Source organism: Cheilinus undulatus, linkage group 1, assembly GCF_018320785.1.
Source record: "Cheilinus undulatus linkage group 1, ASM1832078v1, whole genome shotgun sequence".
In the NCBI taxonomy this organism is placed as follows: domain Eukaryota; kingdom Metazoa; phylum Chordata; class Actinopteri; order Labriformes; family Labridae; genus Cheilinus; species Cheilinus undulatus.
In genome coordinates this window covers 49,228,725-49,244,256 of record NC_054865.1, presented here as the reverse complement: position 1 = coordinate 49,244,256, position 15,532 = coordinate 49,228,725, and positions in this window count along the sequence as shown.

Below are 15,532 nucleotides of genomic sequence, written 5' to 3'. Positions count from 1 at the left end.
TGGTACTAGATAGAATTTACTGAAGTCGGACATCCTGATGATGATTTACTCCTCTTTAAACTCCACAAAACCTGCATGTACCTCTCAGTATAAATGCTGCCTTCACAGATGTGTAAGTGACCCATGCCATGGGCACTGATACACCCCTTCACCATTACAGATGCTGGTTTTTGAACTTTGACAGTAATCTAAATAGGCCCTTTTCTTTTTAGCCCAGAGGACTCAACAGCCATTATTTCCAAAAACAATTTGAAATGTGGACTCTTCTACCACTGTGTTAGGTCGGTCCATCTCAGATGTGCTCATGAACAGAGAAGTAGGTGAGGCTTCTGGATGTTGTTGTTACACAGCTTTGGCTTTGCATAGTACAGTCTTAAGCTACATTTGTAGACAGAGCATATAAGGCTTTATTCGTTTGTTAGACATTTTCAGCGTATTTGCTTACATTGTTAAAAATCTGTTAAAACTGCTCTTACGTCTGTGGTCTCCACAGTTTTTAAAACTGGGTAAGATCTGAAAATGTTGTGGTGTGTAGCCAGCCTTGCTGAAATAACCACTTCTACTGCTTTCTGTGCTCTAGACACAACAAAGCACTTAAAGTAATAACCAGAATTCCCTTTAATTTCAACCAGACATTTCAGGCATCTTTTAGACTTGAGAACTCACTCAGACAATAATTACTGAGTAGTCAGTCATAGTTTTTTTTTCCATTGTGTAATTTTGCAGCCAGACCAAAGTGATTGCACGTCCTCTGCAAACCCTTCCAACCAGCCTCTAGAGTTTCCCTGGTAACTCCTGGGTTTGCAACTAATTTCAAATGAAATAGATAAATACGTTGACAAATGTTGTTACTTTTGTTCCAGATAGAAAGTGGATGAACATATTTATGAAATAAAATAAAGAATTTAATAGTACAATAAAATTTAGCTGTTTTCCCTTGGTTGTACCACCTGACATGAAAGGTGTACCGCACACCTGAGCAAAATTGGAGCTAATTAGTTTTTTAGAAATTATGTTATACTTTTTTTTTTTTTTACCTTATTAGAAGTGAAGTAAATATTCTTAGAGCCTTCAACAATATCATTTATTAATATATTGAAACTTTTTTGCAGTTTTACCACCTGAAACACTGGATGCACCAGCTGACATTTGCAATTTATTTCACATAAACAGGAAAATACTGAGACACGTTACTGTTGTTCTAGATAGAAAGTGGACTTATACATGTTTTAAATAACATTAAAGGAGTTTTATAGGAAAAATAATTTTTAGCACTCTTATATTGGTCGTTCCACCTGACAGTGAAAGTGTACCTGCCCACCTGTGACTGAAATTACATGATTGTATTTTTATTTGAGAAGCATCTACAGACTATTTCTCTCTTCCATGAGTGTCAGCTTAAGTTAAATGTTTTATAAATTATCAGTATGTTTTTATCTCTTCACTTTAAAATAAAATACCCATGATAACAGTTTCTCCACACTGACATTAAAGAACTTGCAAATTCAGGGGCAGGTTTGTAGAGGCTCTTACTATCTTTGGAGTCAAACATTTTAATCACATTTCTTAATTTCAAAGATTTCAACCATAAAATCATGCAGAAGTATTCTAATTTGAATTTCTCAAGATTAACAATGCAATTTTTCAGTTTTTATCAATAACCTGTTCATTTATTTAAACAGTTGAGCCCCCGGATAATTTTAGGGGTTAAGATGCCAAAATGAGAGTTTACTGATATTATTCAAAGTTAATTCAAATAAATTTGGTTTCATAAAACATATTGATATCTGCCACTAACGGAATCATTTTCTTAAAAGGAAATAAATCATTCAGACTCAAAAATGTGCATGCAGTGTCACTGACCCTGATGCAGAGATGTTCTGTGTAGGCTGACATGGTTTTCTGAAGTGTTTCCAAGTCCACGTTGTAATATCCATCACAGATGATGACAGAACTTAATGCAGCACGTCCTCAGAGGTCAAAGGTCATGTGTATTCAGTGTTGGTTTTCAGCCTTGTTTCTTACGTGCAGAGATTCCTCCAGATTCTTTGAATCTCTTTATGATAACAGAAATGTCTACATACACAGAAAACAATATTGTTCATCAACACTTGGGCTATTTGTCCACACAGTCCTCCCATTATCACTGATTGTGAACAACTGTGTGTTTCAGGAGTGCTCCTTTAATACCCATCCATAGTGAATATCTATCCCAGTGTTCCCAACTGTTTTTCCTTGGAGCCCCCCCCTACACGTACCTAAGAAAAGTGGAGCCCCCCTCAGGTCCCAAGAGAGAAGAAAAAGTGACACACTAGCACCAAAAATCAACACAGATTTAACTGTTTCACTGATAAAACCCTAAAAAAGGCCTTTGCATGCTTTTCTTATCAAAAGACCTTTTAAAAGACTACTTATTACTGCTTTATGATGGTTTTAGTCAATGATTGCAAATCTAATTTTGGCAGCCTCAGAGCAGACAAAGCCTCGCACTCCCCCCCCAAAAGATCTTTAGGCACACCCACTTGGGGGTCCCGGACCCCAGGTTGGGAACCAATGATCTATTCTACTTACCTGTGGAATGTTCCAGGAGTTTTGGAGTATTCCACAACTTTTCCAGTCTTTTCTTGCCCCTGTTCCCACTTTTTGGAAAATTTTGCAGGCATCAAATTCAGACTGTGTAAATATTTGATAAAGCCTGACACTCTACACATCAGATATCTCGTCTTTGTGTTGTATTTGGTTGAATAAGGGTTGAAAAGTATTTGGAAATTATTGTTTTCAGTTTAATATTCATGTTTGACACAGCATCCCAACTTTTTGGAATTAGAGCAATCAGGCACCAAAAAATACCTTCCAGATCAATACAGTTTGATCTTACCTTGGTGTGTAGCCCGGATATGGTTTGTATTTGTGTTTATTTTGCTGCCCGGACTCATAAACCATTCTGGAAACACTAAAAGAGAGGATTTGTTCTGGCAGCGTTCACCAGACCCAGTGAAACTGATTATACTTCCTGTTTAATATTTGCCTTTGTTTGTTACCACTCAGCAGTGGTTGTTTTTGAATCATCAAACAGGACGGTCCACAGCATCTTCAGCTTTTATCCGAGCTTAGTGAAAAAAAGGTTTTTAACAATCAGAGAAAAGCTTTGAGGAAGGAGAGCAGCAGGTCGATCCGTCTGCAGACGTAAACATGAAGCAGACACAGTGAACAGCAGTGCAGTGCAGAGGTCAATACTTCATTAATGTCTGATTAATGTCTTCAAGCTGATTAATTCAATTGAGCCCTTTATTACACTGTGTGTATTAATAGAGGGGAACGAGTCCCTCAGCAGGAGATGATGCTGCCATATGGGGGAGCATTATGGCCGCGTTTGGAGGGACGGAGCGGCCAGAAAGAGACGATGCCAACCACAGCACGGTGAGGGTCAGGAGGGCGTGCTGGAGAGCACTGAGGCTTGGAAAGATTAGGAGTTTTATTTAACGAAAGAAAAAAAAAACCTAATCAAATATGAACAACCTCACCCAGAATAACCATGAAGAGGAACATGTGGTTCTTTCCTTACCGTCTGGTGCAGCAGCTTTAAAAAGTATTCACCTCCTTGGATGATTTACCCTTTAATGATTTTATAAATCAATCGTAGTCAATAAAATTAGACTTTCATGATTTTAAGAACTCTCTAATTTCAAAGTGAAAACAGATTTCCTTAAGTAAATAAAAACGATAAGGTAAAATAAGTGACTGCATAAATATTTGCCGCCATTAAAGCGACTGACTTAATCTAACAGAGGTCCAGCTGATTGGTGCTAGTAGTCTCACAATTATTGAAATGGGGATTCACCTGAGTGCAGTAAATGTGTCTCAAGTAATTGCAGTATAAAGATACCTGTGTCTGGAAGGTTCCATCTCTGGTTAGTCAGTATTCCTGGACACCATTACACCATGAAGGTAAAAAAGAACACTCCAAGCAACTCAGAGAAAATGTTATTGAAAAGTGGAACTCAGGGGATGGATACAAAAAAATCCAAGGCACTAAACATCCCCCAGAGTTCAGTAAAATCCATCATCAAGAGATGGAAGGAGTATGGCACATGTGTAAATCTGCCTAGATCGGGCCGTCCTCTCAAAATGAGTGAGCGTGCAAGAAGATGACTGGTGAGAGAGGCCACCATGACACCTATGACTACTCTGATCATAACTGTAACATTCATAGAGAAAGCAACTAAATGTAAACTCCTGCAAAATGTAAAAGCTGTCACATTAATATGGGGTTACTAGAGGTCTGTGGGTCATTTTGCAGTCCTGCATATTTCTTAACGTATAACATTGTCAAACACTATTTGGGGCTGCATGGTGGTGCAGCGCTTTTGCCTCACAGCAAGAAGGTTCCTGTTTCGCGTTTACATCTTCTCCCTGTGGGTTCTTTCCGGGTACGCTGGCTTCCTCCTACCACCAAAGACATGCTTATTAGGTTAAGTGGTGACTCTAAATTGGCCATAGGTGTGAGTGTTGGCTCTATATGTCAGCCCTGCAATTAACTGGCGACAAGTCCAGGGTGTACCCTGCCCAATAACAGCTGAGGTAGGTTCAGTCTGGGAATGAGACATTCAATGGAGCAGCAGTGTCTATATTTTCCATCACTGTGAGAGCAGGAAGATGCTACAGGGAGTGGGATCCAGGTCCCCCTGCTGCAGCTTCACTACAACAAAATTAAAACATAAAAACAGCACCGGATACATGCAATAAAATAGTGAATGCATTCATTTTCCACCATACTCTTATTATGACTGGCATGTTAATGCACAGCCTTAATTTTTTTTGTTTATAATCCAGCTGTAAGCTGTTTTTTAAAAGGTCCACTCATTGGATTTTATACAACAGCAGCTGTTAGAGAAGAACATTTGGCAACAAACAAAATCAGAGACATAGCAGCATTCAGAGTCCCTTTGGAAGACTTTCCTTTAAACCGCCTGGTATTTCTCCCTCCGTTTCATGAAACAGTGAGCTGGCGCCAGAGTTTCTTCCTTTACCCGATGACGCAGACCCCTGGCACACACACAAACACAGGCACTCACGCCGAGGCTCAGTCAGACACACTACAGCTGTTGGAGTTGGCACACGGTGTCGATTGTGTTTGCCCTGAGAGTTAACAGCAGCCACTCGACATGAGACGCCGCTCACCCTCGGCCCTCTGCCTCACATGACAAAGGATCGGTTTCTATCTCAGCGACGGCGGCTTAATTGAGTATGATAACCTCAGTGTCACAGTTGTTTATCCAGCCGCTCTCCGTCTCCAAACACGCATGCTGAATTTCAAAACGCCTGACCAGAGGATGAGAGGACTCTGAAGTCTCCATTAGGTGATGAAGCAGAACTCTGTGCACTAAAAACACACAAAAGGCATGACAGATGAAGGGGGCATCTTTTCTCAACACTTTAGAGTAAGTGAAAATTCTAATTCTACAATAAAGTGACATAAACTCCTTTAAATGATTTAATCAGACATTTCTTCATGTTTTTTGATAACAAGAGGACAGCTCAGTGTTTAGGAAAGGAGCCTCAAGTCAGACTTGGACCCACACTGCTCACTTGGAAGTCTAACTTCTGTTCACTGGGTATGACCGAACCGCTTTCACCTGAGCCCTGGTTCTCCATGTTTTTGAGGTTTTTAATGTAGTTTGCTGATGGAGTCAGATGAGATTACCTCTCCTTCTGGACATCCAACTAGTACACCTCCATAGAAAGGAATTAGAAATTTTGATTTTCTTGCAGTTTAATTGAAATTTATGCAGTTAAAACTGAGTCAACACTCAAAAGAGGTATCATGAGAGTAAAACGATCCTATTCGTCCCCTAAACCTCACATAAACACAACAAAGTGTCACTTCTGTGGATTCAGCTACACTATGTGGACAAAAGTATGCAGCCACTCCTGTTACTAGTTGAATTCAGGTGTTTCAATCAGCCCTGCTGCCACAGATGTATAAAATCAAGCACCTAGCCATGCAGTCTCTGTTTGCAAACATTTGTGTAACAGAATGTCCCATCCTTTAGAGCTCAGAGACTCCAAGCGTGGTACTGTGATGGATGCAATAAAATGGTCCTGAAATTGCTGCCCTGCTGGATATTCCACAGTCAACTGCCAGCGATGTCATCAGAAATTGGAAGCATTTAGGAACAACAGCGACTCAGCAGCTGAAGAGTTTTTAGCTTCCACTGGCATTAATAAAAGCACAAAAACTGTGCAGCTGCAATGAATGGGTTTCCATGGCAAAGCAGCTGCATGAAGGCCTCACATCACCAAGTCCAATAGTAAAGCACACAACACTGGACTGTGGAACGGTGGGAACGTGTTCTGTGCGGTTTCAAGTCATGCTTCTCTGGTAGTGAAATGGGTAAATCTGGGTTTGGTTGATGCCGAGAGAACATTACAGGAAAGAATATGGGAGTTTCTCCCATATTTTTGGGCCATCTCACTCTTTCACATTATGATAAACCTTTACATAATAATATTAGCACCCTAACATCTTTGTTACAGCGTGTTAGCGTGTGATTTAAAACAGCGACATACCAAAGCAAGTGACAGCAAAGTTAACGCTGTCAGGATTCGACAAAAACAAGTTTTTAAAACCGTTTCTCCTCATGCGAACAGTTTTACTAAAACAGAGTGAGCAACATGGATTATAACGCTACATTTCCAGCTTTGCCTCGTGAATGTACTCCATGTTGGATTTCAGGGTGAATATCTTTTTAAAGACGTTAAAAATGTGTTAAAACCTGTATAAATAAAAGTAAAAGAAAAAATCTGATTTTTGCTGAGGCATTGCTGGACTGTAATTGATGACCCTAGTGTTAAAAACTACATTCCCCCTAAAAAACTCCTGATTTTTTAACCTAAATGTTGATGGGTACAACTGTGAAGTCTGGTGGAGGGGGGATAATAGTATGGGCTGTTTGCCAGGGTTAGGGGTAGGCCCCTTATCTCCAGTGAAGGACAATCTTAGATTTGGACAATGCTATGCTTCCAACTTTGTGGCAACAGTTTGGGGAAGGCCCTTTATTATTCCAACATGACTGTGCTTCAGTGCACAAAGCAAGGACTATAGAGACATGGTTTGGTTAGTTCGGTGTGGAAGATCTTGACTGGCCTGCACAGAGCCCTGACTCAATCTAAAATCTGAGCGCTTGACGTAAAAACAGATTAAGGGAGGAAATGGGAAAGAAACCTTTGGTGCAAACTAACATGATTTGTGAACCAAGAGGTTTAAGCTGCTCAACCTTCATCAGGGTAAGATGCAGAGTAACAAAACCCTTCAGAGCCTTTTCACAGCCTTTTTAATCGTTATTTCTAAAAGAATTGATGAATTACCCATCAGGAGACTCAGGACCTTTAAAGACACTGGATATACAACTTCCTGAGCTGTTTCTGTCTGAGTCTCTGCGTTTATTCAGATGAAGGTTGCCTCCCACCTGCAGCGTCTAACCCCCCACCCTCACCCCTCCTCTGTGTACAGCCACGTCTCGGCGCTGCAGCCTCGAGGCCAGGGTTGAATCATTTAATTAGCCGACTCTTTTTTTCACAACACGCCATGTAGGTGCACGGCCCCCTTTAATTGAATGGCCTTCTGGGTAATTACTGTCTTTGTGAGCTGAGGGAGATAGCAAGGATATCCCCGCTGTCTCCTGAAATGCTGCGAAGGTGAGCGCACCTGCGATGTTCAGACACACACATCAGAGCTTTTTTTTCCATCTGTTTGAAAATGAACAACCACAGAGAGTTTACATTACAGAAAACTATCTTTTTATCAGTCTAAAAGTTTGACGGCTGGAGGAAAAAGACACAAATATGAAGCATCTGCTGCCCGTCTGATCCTGCAGTGAAGGTCAAGCCTCCTTTGTTCTCTGACTTATTAAATCTCCAGTAATTACGTCGCTGCAGAGGTCGTCAATGAAAACAGATGAATTTAGATTCAGGAGCCGTATAGATCGCTGTGAATGCAGACAACATTCATCACATATTTCAGGGGGGAGCGGGGTTACAGGGAGACAATGTAATGACCATCATGACGGCTGTGATTCGATCGACCTCGTTCACAAAGCTCGGGCTCCGAGGTTCACAGAGAGGAGAGAGAGAGGGCTGCAGGAGCGTTCATCATTGTTCTTGTTGCTATGCAACTCACTAATTAGCCTCAGCTCGCTAACCTGAGAAACAAAGAGGATCAGGTTGTTAGAAATAAAAATGGAGGAGAGGTAGTAAAGTCATTGCTCTACATGCCCAGGAAATTGAGGTTTAGGAACTTTTCCTGAATACAAAACAAGAATCCAACCTTATTGTGGGGAGTTAACACAGCCAGGTGGTTTTAGTGATTTGGAGGCCCTTCGCCATTTAGCTTAAAACTACATACTGATGACATATTTTAAAGCATTTCAAAACCAGAGAACTACATGACAGATCTGAATTATAAGTACTTTAACAGCTCTTAGAAGAAGTCAACCTCCGCACATTTACTATTCTGACGTGTCTATAGGTCAGGTGGAAATTTGGAAATAGAAAATATACATTTAATTTTGTAGAAGTATCACAAATCAAGTATGTAGCGTTAAAAGTCAACACCATAACTGCTGATCAGCTGATCTCAAGCAAGCCCTCATCAGCTGACGGCCAGCTGATTTGCTCTTAGCACGCTATTGGCTATGCTGCTTTAGGCCTTGTCCACACAGAGACAAAAACGATATATTTCCGTTTCTTTTTGAAAATGTTTTCTGCAAATACAGGACCGTTTCAGGAAACGTCTGTGTAAGCATGGACCCACTGAAAACGCTGTAGTATAGATACCAAGCCTGTTAGTGGCGCTGTAATGCTGGCACAGAAATGCACTAAAAGTGAGAAGAAGACATAACATAATGTGTGGCCCTGCTCATCCCAGTCCCAAGGAAGCCAGTTACAAATTTAGCAAAGTTAAAGCAGCAGTTTTAGTCTTAATTCAAGTAGCACAAAGAGCAATAACAAAATGCTACCAGCTGCTGCAAAGAGCTGAATGTTAACACAAAATAACCACAAATCTGAGTAGCCCTTCACCAAAACTATTCTCAAGGTCTACACATTTAAAGTCTACAATTCACAAAAAGCTAAGCTACAAATCACAGAGCTGTTGGCTTCCTTGGAAGTGGCTGGTGAAGGGGAGAGCAGACTGCAGCAGCTGAGATTTAAAGGCTTGGGGAGTGGTCAGATCCAATCAGCAGCAGCAACCTTCCCCTTCAATGACCCAATCAGCTACAGCCACCTGCATCAGCACCTAATTACTCAGACACACCTACACAGAGACACTCACACACTCAACACTGCAGGGGAGGACACAGAGCTGCACATGTGCAGTAAAACAATACAAAACCATGACCCTGGGTCATAACAATACAGGTGACGAAGGGTTGTGCAAGTTTTTGGAATAAAAACTCAATCAGATTGATATGTATATATAAAATATATAAATACAAAATACAATATACATACATGAAACTCTATCATATATAAAATTATTTTATCTTTTCATTTAACTGAGAAAATAAAAGAAAGCGTCTGCTTTTATGTTTAACTGTCAGTTATTATTTTAATATGGATCATTTATTATAAATGATTCATTAAAATCCATGAAATCTCATCATTTGAGCTTTTTATTCCAAAAACTTGCACAATCCTTTGTTGACTGTATTTTTATGATGTAGCGACTTGCCTCTGGCAACATGGCAGCGACGTCGACGTCCGGCTGGCTAGCCAATTTCCCGTCTGTGCTCAGTGGTCGTCTGTGCCCTTCACTCTTCAAGAGCACCTGGATTATACCATAAGTTTACCACAAACCAAGAGCACACGGTACATCTTCTCTTCTGTGAACCCCCTTCTCCCTTCATTTTTTTTCACGATTTCTTTTTAAACATTTATTTCATTGTTAAACTTTTTATTTCTAACATTTTATATTTTTGTTATTTTGGTCCGCGTATGTCTTTAAACATCCCTCTTACCCAGGAAGAAATCAGCTTTTTAGTTTCAGTGATGAACTTAATGCCAAAACTCCCTGATTATTTTGCTATATGCACTAATTTAGTGGGAACTGTTTACATCTATGCAGTTGATGCAGGATTGCATAACAGCAGATCATCCTCCACCTTCAGCCTTGCCTGGTTCTCACTTTGATCACTTTCTGTGCCAAAAACCTGCACCTGCTGGGCATGTCTTTTGTAAATGTCTCTGTCACCTTTAGTCACCAAAATTCCTTTAACCTCCTGTCAGCACATCCACCTGGTTTTGGTCACTAGATTTAGTTCTCTAAATACGACCCTAGGTTTTACACTGCTGTCATGAGCTTGTACATCTTTGCAAAACTACAAAAGAGGCAAACCATCTCATTTAGTTGAAAGTCACCAATAAACAGGGTCACAATTTAAACCGTAGCACTGGTGTTTTCCAGCATTAGTGTTGCTGTAAATGAGGAGCTGCAGTGGAATCTGCTCTGTTACGCCTCATAAATTGATTTTCAGGAATTTAATACTGACATTTAAAGTTTTCAAAGCTCTCTTTGTCCAAAAATGACTACAGAAGATAACCGTGAATATGTCGATCACAGATGACTGCAGGGAATTTGTGGACAAGAGTATGTCCCTCTGCTGTCTCTGCTGGGGTGGGACAGGCAATGTGACTTCAGATTCAAAAGGTCAATGTGTAAAGTTTGGTTGAAAATTAATGCAAAGAGACTTCAGAGATTGTATTTCTATTGCTAGATTAATCATCAAGTGGACAATGTAGGCCCTGCCAGTTTTACTTACAGCATCGCTGCTTCATTACTCCTCACAGTTGCAGCAAATAAAGTCAGTGGTGAGAAGAAGTCAGAGGACAAAGAGTGAAACGAGGTGGGACTGAAACCAAATTTGATAATGCCTTTACTCTTACATCTAACATGTTGATTTTTATCCATCAGTTAATCAGATATCATAATACTTAACAGCTATGAGGCACTGATTTTGTCTTGCAATGTTCGATATTCATAGCTTTCAGACATGTGACCCGACAGAGGCCTGGAGGGCGTTCTGATGGATTGTGTGTTGTATTCCTTCTATTCTATTTCTCTGTCAGCGGTTAGTGTGGCACTGCTAGCTGTGAAGCAGTTTGCCTCTTTTTCAACCTGTATTTACTAGAAACAGCACACAAACCAGATATTCATTATTCACAATTATTATTTTTTTCTTTAAATATACACATATTTTGAGCCTGTAACACATTCTAAAAAAGTTGGGACAGGCGCCAGAAAGGACTGAGGAAGTTCTGGAATACTACAAAAAACACCTGGGACATTCCACAGGTGAGAAAGTTATTTGCAACAGGTTAGAGTGCCATGATTGGATAAAAGGCTCTTGTAAGGCTCAGGCATTCACAAACAATTAAGCGATATTCTGCACTTTGTGAAAGACTGTTTGGGCGAACAGTCCAACAGTTTGTAAAAAATGTCCTCCAATGTGCAATTACAAGGACTTTAGACATTTCGCCACCCACTGTCCATAATATCATCAAAATATTCAGAGAACTTGGAGAAACCAGAAGTGAATGCCTGTGACCTTTGACCCCTCAGGCTGCGCTGCATTACCCTCTGAGACCTAGGTTTTTGTATATGACAAGAAGAGACAATGGTTACAAAAAACTTTTGAGCCATTAGTTAAAGCCACTTAGATTTTTCCTTCTGGAAGCCCTCTGGTTTGCTGTTCTAATGATGCTACCCTCACCTTCATAGCCCTTAGGGTAGCTTTTCAAGCCTGCCTGGAACTTGGATAACTTTCTGGGACATTTAAAGATTCAATCCATGCCAGTGACTCTAATACTGAACATCTTTTTTATCCATTCAATCCATTTTTGATCGTTTCTGCTGCTAGCTTAGAACTAGCCATCAACTTTGTCACATGGGCTGAGACAACTAGTAGCAGACTGTCATGCTTTGCTAAGCTGTGCTGTGGGCATTTCATGCAGGACATGCCTAATAAGCTCATAATAGAGAGACAGAGAGCCTGTGATGTGTCCCTCTGTGTCTCTGCAGACAGGAACTGCTTTGAATAATGACACAAAAAGTGCAATAACTTCTTTTTTGTCATAGAATGATGATGTTTTCACTTTTTGATCCCAAAGAAGTGGGAGAACACTGTGCAAAGAAAGTCTTATTCATTAGAGTTTACCGAGAGTCCTAAAAAAATCTTTGAGTTTTAATTTCCCTTCAGACTTATTTTCTCTTTATAGTCCCATAACTTAAAAAAAAAATCAACTGACTTTACTGTAGCACACATATTCTTAAAGCCCAGGTTGTCCTGAAAAAGGATGTTTATAGCTTGACTGTGCACCACAGGGTTGATGTTTTACAAGCTTTTAAAGAGAAGTCCAGGCAAAAGAGAAGAGCAGTGAGAGTTAGAAGAGAAATTGCATCAGTTATAACAAACTTATCTGTCAGTATAAGTAATGAAAAGCCAGAAGATGGGAAAAACAGATTTCTTACCTAAAAAGTTAATTTGTCATCCCTCTGTTGTGTCTATCAAAGAACGGCCTCCGTATCTATGTCAATATCCTTATGAATGTTCATCAGCACCAGTGCACTCAGACATTTGTCTGTCATCGTACTCCTCAGATGTTTTTAGCCGACATAAGCAGCTGAAGGAGTGCTTAGCAATTGCAGTGGATGCAGACATCGTCGAAAGAACCTTCAGCACAGGTAATGTTTGGATAAAAGTCTGAATATAATTCAGTCTCACATTGCTAACTAGATAGCTTGTCGCCAGAAATTTTTTGTAAAAATATCCCTTGACCTGATACCACTACAAGTAACGCTGCACCAATCAAACGCCTTGCTTCAAATGTGTTTGTGTCATGACGTTTGTGAGAGGACTCAGCACAGACGGCGACTCAAGAGCAGGAAGAGGAGAGAAACTGTAGCGAATTAAACTACCATCAGCTGTTGCCACGGGTTTATTTTTAAAAAAAATCTATATATAGGGTGTGCTGGTAGTCGAGTGGTTGGGGTGCGCAGCATGTACAGCGGCCGGGGTTTGAATCCAGCCTGTGGCACCATTTCCTGCACGTCTCTCCCTGCTCTCTTCCCTGTTTCCGAGTATGTCCACTGTCCTCTTCTCTCTAATAAAGGCACGAAAAGGCCCAAAAATAAATCTTAAAAAAAAAAAAAAAAAAAAAAAAAAAACATCTATATACTGGCAAAAAAATGCATGCAGTGTGCGTACAGGATTCAGCTGGCAGCGCCACTGCCCTGGACTACAGAGGACAAGGATCATCCAGACTGTTATCAATGTAAACTTCAAAGGCCAGCATCTGTGATAGAATGGGGGTATTAGTACCCATGGCATGGGTAACCAGCACATCTGTAAAGGCACCATTAATGCTTAAAGGTATATACAGGTTTTGGAGCAGCATGCTTCCATCCAGACGTTTTTTTCAGGGACATTCCTGCTTATTACAGTGAGGACATGCCAAGACATATTCTGCATGAGTTACAACAGCATGGCTTCACAATAAAACAGGGCCTAGACCTGTCTACTACTGAAATATATGGCACATTATGGAGCACATAATAAAACAACAAAAATTCTGCATTGCTGATCAACTTAAAGGGTAAATCAAGAGAAACAATTCCACTTTCAATGCTTTAGTGGCTTCAGTAACCAAATACTTACAGATTGTTGTTGGTCCTGTCCCAACTTTTTTGGAACATTTGCAGGCATAAATCCAGAATGTGAGTGTATTTCTAAAGCACAATAAAATGTACCAGTTAGAACATTAAACATCTTGTCTTTGAGCTGTATCTAGCAAAATATTTGAAAAATGATTTGCCAACACTTTCTTCTGTTTTTATTCACATTTTACACAACGTCCAGCTATTTTGGAACTCAGGTTTGTAACTATGTTTTGGCCTTTAGACTAACAAACACACTAATAAGAATATTCAAATAAACACTGATTCTGATCGTTTTTATGTGAGCTAGAAATAAAGCGTGTTAAAAGATGTTGGTTTTTCATTTGTCATTAATCCGACAGGGATGTCAAGAAAATGACAAACCTCCAAAAGCCTCCACCTTAAGATGACAAATGATTCTGATTTATTACACTGACTTTATAATGATAAATACTGTTCACCTTTAAGGCTCTATTTATCTTCATCCTCCTTAATCTGCAGTTAAACCTCTCAGGAGCGTCAGAGGAAAAAGACCCGTCCTCATCAGAGACGGCCTGCAGCGACTTCAAACCTCTGATGAAGGAAAAGTGTGGAGAGAGATCGGAGGAGGAGCAGCGGAATGAAAACCTGCGACAGCTCTGCACCTCACTTCTAATGCGATCAGTTTCACTTCTGTCTCTGGTGGCAGACGGTGAGGAAGTCCTCATAGGTCTGTCTGACACTCTGATACTTCAGTGAACTCCAACTGCTCTGCATTCACAGCAGCTTCACTGTCTGGCCTTTTTCTAGTCACAGAGCATTCAAACATGCTGACATTTAAAAAGTGTTTATTCTTCATGTTCATCCAGATCAGTATGAAAAAACAGATTCTGTACATTGCTATGGAGAATCCCCTTTTTTATAATCAAAGGACCATAATGCATTTCTTAAAAATGACATCCCTAGATTACTGTCATCATTTTCAAAAGTTATTTATGAAGAAACCACAGACAACAGTAAACTTCTTGAATAGCCATCTTACAGATGATTTGCAAGGTGGATTCCTACCCTTAGATGTGGACATGCTAAACACCGGGACAGGACTAAGTGGAAGGGGCAAGTGGTGAATTGGAATTAAGCCTTTTTACAAATTTTCAGTGACTAGCTATTAATCTTTAGGGCCTTTCTCTCTTCTCCACTGCCAGTCTGCCTTCACATTAGTAAACTTTTCTGTGCCTGAGCACATGTCAATGCGTGTGAAGTCCAATACAGTAGGTGGCAGAGTGCATGAACTGTTGACAAATCCACCATGAAGAAGAGAGAAGAAGCAGCAGCAACCATGGCAGCCACTCGTACATAAAATAAGGGACTGCAGAAATAATCACTCCCTTTAAAGTGACTGACCTTATCCAACAGAGGTCCACCCAGTTGGTACTAGAATCTCACAATTACCAGATTGGGATCAGCTGAGTTTAGTGAATGAGCCTCAAGAAACCTGTGTCTGGAAGGTCCACTCACTGGTTGATCAGTATTCCTGGCTACCATTACATCATGAAGACAAAAGAACACAACAAGCATCTTAGAGAAAAGGTTATTGAAAAGTACAAGTCAGGAGTTCATTTAAATCCATCATCAAGAAATATAGGCACATGTGTAAATCTGCCTGGATCAGGCTGTCCTCACAAAATGAGTGAGCATACAAAAAGGAGACGAGTAAGGGAGACCACCAAGACACCTATGAATACTCTGAAGGAGTTACAAGCTTCAGCAGCTGAGATGGGAGAGACTCTGCAGGCAACAACTGTTGCTTGGGTTCTTCACCAGTCAAAGCTTTATGGGAGA